The sequence below is a fragment of the Pongo pygmaeus genome, chromosome 17 (assembly GCF_028885625.2).
Source record: "Pongo pygmaeus isolate AG05252 chromosome 17, NHGRI_mPonPyg2-v2.0_pri, whole genome shotgun sequence".
NCBI classification, from domain to species: domain Eukaryota; kingdom Metazoa; phylum Chordata; class Mammalia; order Primates; family Hominidae; genus Pongo; species Pongo pygmaeus.
The window spans coordinates 28,773,351-28,780,007 of record NC_072390.2 but is presented as its reverse complement, the minus strand read 5'-3'; the positions used below and the strand labels follow the sequence as shown (position 1 = coordinate 28,780,007).

General features: G+C 39.5%; 1 non-coding gene across 1 annotated transcript; it reads left to right on the top strand.

Moving 5' to 3' along the window:
• Positions 1-6,230: 6,230 nt before the first annotated feature.
• On the top strand, positions 6,231-6,335 carry LOC129019259 (U6 spliceosomal RNA). Its single transcript, XR_008495590.1, has one exon. It is a non-coding gene; the product is annotated as a U6 spliceosomal RNA (small nuclear RNA).
• Positions 6,336-6,657: the final 322 nt, after the last annotated feature.

Sequence of the window (6,657 nt, the reverse complement as noted above, 5' to 3'; positions counted from 1 at the left end):
TAATTTTAAGGCTAGAAGTAGTAAAACAATCAACTGAAAAATTACAAGACTTCTAAAAATTCAAGGAAATAATTACATACAAGGTAAATATACTAAAATGAATAGTGTTCATGTATATTGGCAATAGCCAATTTTTAAAAAAATTCTAATTAAAACAAGTTTTTATTCTTAATAATAAATAGTAGACATATAATAATAGACAGTATTCCTGGATACACAATCTTAAAAATTGTTGTGGCTTAGCTGGGCACAGTGGCATGTACCTAGGGTCCCAGCTGCTAGGTAGGCTGAGGCAGGAGGATCACTCGAGCCTAGGAGTTCAAGGCTGTAGTGAGCTCTGATTGCACCGCTGCACTACAGCCTAGACAACAGAGCAAGACCCTGTCTAGAAAAAAAAAAAAAAAAAAAAAAAACATGAAAATCCTTGAGGCCTAAGTGAAAAGCTGGGAAAACACGGAGTAGTAGAAAGATTAGAAGAATGAAGCAATGTAAGTGAACACCATACCTGTGGGTTACTGAGGCAGCCTGGCTGCAGAGGTAGGTTACCATCCAGCCCACTCCATCACTACGGGATGGGGCCCATGTGTTACTGGGGTCTCTGAGACTCGCCAGGGAAGCTCCCCAGCAGGGCCTTGGCAATCTCAAATTCTCCTGTTTGGATCTTTCCGCAGGTGTTGTCACAGCGAATGCCCACCCGCTTCCTGCCTCTGCTCAAAAGTCACTTCTCAGTTTCTATTGTATCCTGGCACCATTCTATTAAAATTACAAAGCACCTCACCGACCCATCTCCCTGTGCCTGTTTTGTTTTCTCTCTTGCACTTATCAGCTCAAACATAGTACATAATTGACTCATTTGTTCACGGTCTTTCTTTACCAATGCAAGCACCATGAGGGCAGGGATATTTTCAGTCTTGTTCACCAGCGTATTGAAAGAACGAGTGTAACAAAACATGCACAGTTTAAAAAGAAAACCACCAAAAATAAAACATTAACTGTGCTATGGGGATGATATTATGGGTAATTATTTTTCTAATATTTTCCAGACCTTTTATAGCTTGACTTGTTGCCTTTATTAAAATGAATTTATATTTTAGGAGAGTTATTGTTCTCATGCCTACCTAGCTCATTCCTCAAACTGTTTTCTAGGGAAAAAAGCACAGAGCAAGGAACAGACAGGCTCATCATGCAGGTTGATGGCAAAAAAAAACCCACACACAATCTACTTTCATTAGGCCTCTTTTAGTTTCATTGTTTTAAATCAAGTTAAATGTTCTTAACTGTAACTGTCATCTGTTTCTTGTGACCACACTTTTATCTTCACTTTTTAATTACCATTTTTAAAAATAGATCATACAATCCTTTCTGATTCCAAATTGAATACCTCCAGCTATTCCCAAACTTAAATGAGTAAGATTAATTAACATTTAATCTAAATGGTCCTAAAAGTATGCTTCTTTAATTACTAATGCTCAGTGAATTTTCTGTTTTAGTTTTATCACAGCTGCTGAATCTATTCTTTTTAAAAAACTCACTCTTAGCATTCACACACATTTTTTGGACTACTCTATAGGTGTGTGTGTGTGTATACATTTTATATATGTCTCTCTATATATCTATATATATCTATATATCTCTCTAGAGAGACAGATAGTTTTTTTTTTTTTTTTTTTTGGAGAGACAAGGTCTTACTACATTGCTCAGGCTGGTCTAGAACTCTTGGCCTCAAGCAATTCTCCTGCCTTGGCTCCCCATAGCACCAGGATTATAGGCATGAGCCACTGTGCCCAGCCTGGCCTATTATATTTTAAATTGAGTTATTAAAAATTAAAATTAGACCAGGCATGGTGGCTTACACCTGTAATCCCAGCACGTTGGGAGGCCAATGCAGGAGGATCACTTGAGCCCAGGAGTTTGAGACCAACCTGGGAAAGATGGGGAGACACTGTCTCTACAAAGAAAAAAAAAAATTCACTGGGTGTGCTGGCACTGGCCTGTAGTCCTAACTACAGGAGGCTGAGGTGGGAGAATCCCTTAAGCCCAGGAGTTTGAGGCTGCAGTGAGCTATGATTGCACCACTGCACTCCAGCCTGGGTGACAGAGGGAGACCTTGCCTCTAACACAAAATAAATTAATTAAAATTATTTACCAGGTGGTTGCTTTAAGAAACTTTTGTGTTTAGATCAGGCAATGTAGTTGAAGATGGTTACTAGTAACTCCTGAAGAAAAAGACCCTCAGTCTTTGTGCAAGTGAGGGTGGACTTGGAGTCTGGTCACCAAGTTCCTTGGAGGAATTCTTGGTAAGTATGGTACACTCTGGAGGGCTTTAGTTAAATGAGGACTCTTACTTAGCTTTATGGTTAGTTCCATAATAAAAGCTTTGGGGCCTATTTCCAGCCAGCCTCCTTTTTCATTCCTGAGAAGGAAAATATCAGCCACACCATGGTTCCCAAGAAAGACCCTAGAAAGCCTAATTAAACTTTAATTAAAACTTAGTGATTATGGAATTGGAATAAAAGTTTATATGATAGCTATGTTTAATTTTATTAAAAGGTCCATGGCTTGTCATTCCTACATTTTCGGGAACTGTTCAAGATTTACTGCTTAGCAAAGACCAAGCACTTTTGGAATGAGATGACCTCAGAGCCCTCATGAAAGGACTTTGTAACCTTTCCAAAGCCCCAAATGTTCCCACTCAACCAAAAATTAAACTGGCAGCTGCCCACCTGCTCTCAGCACACTCCAAGTGGCAGGAAGCCCCTGAAGCACTCGGTTCCTGGACAACCGTTTGTACATTTCCGTTCAGTGACCTAAACAATCTCCATCGAGCCCACTTTGTGGGGTCTCCATTCCTTTCTCTGTTCTCTTGGCCCCCAAGAGCTCATGATGTAACTCTCCGGCAAAGCAGGCTTGCCAAAAGATGTTTGCTTCGCTGCGTCCTCACGAGCAAACTATCACACATTTATCCTGAAGCAATATCTAAATGTCCAAGATCAAAATGTCAGTGAAGATGTCAGGATATTCTGCATGATTAGACCATGCCTTTATATCAGAGATCCACTACTAAATTCTGTGTCCAGACTATACCTGTTGGGCCTGGCTAGACCTGCCACAGCCTATATGTGAAGGCCATATCCGGGTGCATGAAATCCCCAGAGCTGGGCTCAAACAGCCACTTAACATGGAAATGTTCGATCATGGAGACACCACTCTCAAGGGATATTTGCTAATAAACCAGGAAACAGAATCTGTAGCTGAGACTGCCAGTGTTTCCCTTTGTCCATTCTCTCTTTTTTCTTGTACCCCCAACTTAAGACGAGCCCATGGCTACCCAGTCAAAAACTCCATTTCCTAGTGGCCTTGCCACTCTATGTGGCCTTGCAACTAAATTCCAGCCAACAAAACATGTGTTCATGTGACGTGTGCAACTTGTGAGTTGTGTGTCTAAAAGGGAGAGGTGTTCCCCCTCCCCACAGGCAGGAAAGTAGACAGAAGCAGAAGCTAGCAGAACACAAGATGGAAGCCATGTGTTGAGAACAAGATTACAGCAAGCAGTCTAGGTCCTCAATGCCACAGAGGCACAGTATCAGCTCTGGGCTGTTCACACTCACAGTGTTATGTAAAGTAGAAATACAGCCCTATCTTGTTGAAGCCACTGTTGTTTTGGCTTTTGTTACAGCAGACTTGTATTCCAACTAAAACAAACCGAAGGTCAAGATCTGGAAAGGTAGAAAATTAGCCTATCAAGCTGTTTTGGTTATGCAGAAAAGAGAATAGAAGATAAACTAAGGTCAAAAATAGGAATTAAACACTGTAGGATAACTATAGTTAACAATAATGTAAAATAGCTAGAAGGAGGATAACTGAATGTATCCTAAGGAAGATAAATGTTTGAGACTATGGATATGCTAATTACTTTTTCTGACCACTATACATTTCATGTATTGCAACATCACTGTGTCTCCCGTTAGTATGTGCAATTATTATGCCAATTAAAATTTTTTTAATACAATGGGAATTCCAAAAAATAAAAAAAGTGGAGGATGATCAAGTTAAAATGAAATGTTTCAGAGCCCATTTTGTGAACCCTGAAGATCCATCAGCGTGCTCCGCATATGCCCATCCAGGGACAACCACTTAATGGGACTAAGACAAGCTCAATGCCATGACTGGTGTACCTTAGCTCCTAATTCATTGGGTAGGGCTTTGGGCTTGTAACTTTGTAATAGATTTAGATTCTTTTCTGTGTCATATGAGAAAAATAATTGAATGAAGTGGAGTTATTCAGCCTACCTCTAAATAAAACCTGCAGAATTTTAACATGAATATTTAATATTAAATGTGAATGATCACAAATCACTAGACTGTTGACTCACAGTTGTATTTGTCCTAAAACAATATCCTCTTTGAATACTGAATTAACATTCAATTTTTGCATTTATCTTTGGTTTCTGCAATCAGATTAGAAAAACTAACCAATGACTAGGAAACTCTAGACTTCAGTCACAATGGAAAGCAAGAGTTATTTTCAGTTGTCTTTCATGTGGGGTTAATAATGATTTGTTAATTATCTTTCTAATTAGTTTTGTGATTAAATCTCGTATAGGATCTTCAGTGTATAATCAGAACTAATCTCCATACTCTTATTGAATCCCAGGGAATTTTCTTATGAGCCACGTAAAGACTAAAAAGAAAATTTCGTTTGATTCCGAGCAAAATTTTAATGACACAACTAATTAGAGGAAAGATATTCAGATTTTTATTAGAATTTGGTCACTATCTCACCTGTGTTAAACTTAGGAACATAAGATATTTTTGCTTCCATACAACGAAAAAGACTGAATTCCAGAAATATACTAAATTATTGAATGTATTCCAGAGCTGGCGTGGTGACTCACACCTGTAATCCCAACATTTTGGGAGGTCAGGGTTGGGGGGTAGCTTCAACCCAGGAGTTCTAGCCTGGGCAACATAGTGAGACCCTGCCTTTATTTTTAAAAAAATAAAGAAGAAAAATGGGGAAAAATATATGTATTCCAATTTTAGTTTTTTCTCTGTGTGAAGATGTATCCCTTCTTCAATTAAAAAAAAAACTTTCTGTGTTACCTTCTATTGCCATGTCGATAACATATACTTTTATTAATTTTAATTGTAATTTTTTTGAGACAGGGTCTCACCCTGTTGCCCAGGCAGGAGTGCAGTTGTGCAATCATGGCTCACTGAAGCCTCAACCTGCTGGACTCAAGCGATCCTCCCATCTCAGCCTCCTGGGTAGCTGAGACCACAGGCACATGCCGCTATGCCCAGCTAATTTTTGTATTTTTTGTAGAGATGGAGTTTCACCATTTTGACCAGGCTGGTCTTCAGCTGCAGGGCTCAAGTGATCCACCCACCTCAGGCTCCCAAAGTGCTGGTATTACAGGCGTGAGTCATTGCACCCACCCAGTCGATAACATATACAATGGAGAAAAAAATTACTTCATAGAGATAATAATTGTGGTTTTCAGTGGGCATCATCGCAGTAAGTAGTTTGGAATCATTCATTGCTGATTAAATTCCAATGCCTCTCAATGTCTAAGAAGGCAGTAACTAGGCACCTTTTGGCTCCTGAGGAGAGATCGTGCTCAAAATCATCCCTAGAAAATGATGAGGAGTGGTCTGTCCCAGGACAAGCTCTTCTGCAAGTCTGCAGGTAAAACCCCCATGTAAAGGCGTAAACCCAGTAAATTCTCATGAAACTCTGAATAGAGAATTTTCTAACTTAATTTTCATAGTCAAGAGGCATGTGTTAGAGAGATATAGGAAACAGACACAGTGAAAGAACATCTGAGACACTGAAGGCAGGGGGAATCTTCAAGATGGCACTGAACCTGGAGGGAGACACACTGGTAACCTCAGAGAGGATGAGAACTGTACCCCACCCTCGCCCCACAGACATACACACAACTTCCCAATGTGGCTGAGGAAACATTCTGTGGAAATAATTCAGTGACAGCAGTGTTTTGCAAAAGGCATCTGCAGAGGGTATTCATATTCAGAAAAAGTCTCATCTCTAGAACTGTACATATAACATGATGTGTAAAATGCTACAAGAACTGAAAAACAATAGTAATGGGAATTCCACAATAAATTCTATATAGCTGGGACTAAAGGCATCTGAACTTTGAAGACTTAAATTTAAATAATTCAAATAAGACACAGAACACAGTTTGTACTAAGAGATGGTAACCAGTGCTGGCTTTGGCCATACATATAGTAAAACTGGAACTATTCAGAGAAGATTAGTATGGTCCCTATGCAAGGATGACATGCACATTTTTGAGTGTTCCTATTTTTATGTGTGGCCAGTATCTCCATCAGTGTACAAAGGATGTGGGTTTCATTAAGTTGGACTAAGTGATCTTCTTTGAATGGATTATCCAAGGCATCCACCCAGTGAAAGCAACCATGCTAACTCTTTGTACACCAAATAAAAATTTAAAAGAAGAAAGATAGTAACTGTCCAGTTGTGGACTAACATGAGGTAGATGTCAACCAGTGTGAGATCAACAAGTAGACCTATAAACTGTGGAACCAGGAAAAGGAAACAAAGGTCCTTTTTAGCTGTTTCCCCACCTGCATTGGACTGAGAGTTTAGCAGTGCTCAAGGCAGCAGGAACA